Source organism: Gekko japonicus, unplaced genomic scaffold (assembly GCF_001447785.1).
Source record: "Gekko japonicus isolate JY-2015 unplaced genomic scaffold, Gekko_japonicus_V1.1 scaffold453, whole genome shotgun sequence".
In the NCBI taxonomy this organism is placed as follows: Eukaryota; Metazoa; Chordata; class Lepidosauria; order Squamata; family Gekkonidae; genus Gekko; species Gekko japonicus.
Window position 1 is genome coordinate 533,969 of NW_015168663.1, and position 734 is coordinate 534,702.

The following is a 734-nucleotide window of genomic DNA, read 5'->3' on the forward strand; positions in this document are numbered from 1 at the left end:
TCAGCAGTGGCCCACTACACAATGTTTGCAATTTAGCTAGACATTTCCCAGGGAGAGGCAGCTGGGGGAAGCAAGGAGGGAAAACTGAGAGCCAGTGTGGTACAGGGTTAGAGTGTCAGACTTTTGAACAGTGTAAAAGAAAGCTTGAGATCAACAGGTGCACCCACCACAGAAAGCCAGCCAACAAGCAGGAAAGACTGCCAGAGAAGGCCTAGCTGGGGGGGAAATAGAGAAAGACTCTGGTTTTGAAGTAGGCCACTTACATCTATTTCCCCTGCATCATATGAAACAGCTTAGTGTTGTATTTTTGAGATCTGTCTGCCTGAGATGACTTCTGGAGTTCGTGAGCCACAATAATGTAAATGAGATCTGGGAGTTCCACTTTGTGCTTTACAGCAGAAATGGAAAAAGCTGAAGGATAAATGCCTTACATTTCTCTACAACTTCTGAATAAGCCCTCAGGATCATGTCCTGGGGGAAGCAAAATTCATTCTAGTTTGAAGATTATCATTACTGGCTGCTAGCACACATGCAATGTAAGTGTGTGACTCAGAAGATGTGCTTTCAGGACTAGCTTTGTCAGAGTGAGATGCCCTTCATCAAATAAATCCAGGGGTCTTTTGGGGCCAGAGCATGCCAGAGTGCTGCTCCAGCATGCAAATGGCGGCGACGGCAAGCCCCGCCCCTAGCTCCCCACGCCGAAAGTGCTGCGGCTCAGGGGAGGCCAGAGAGCC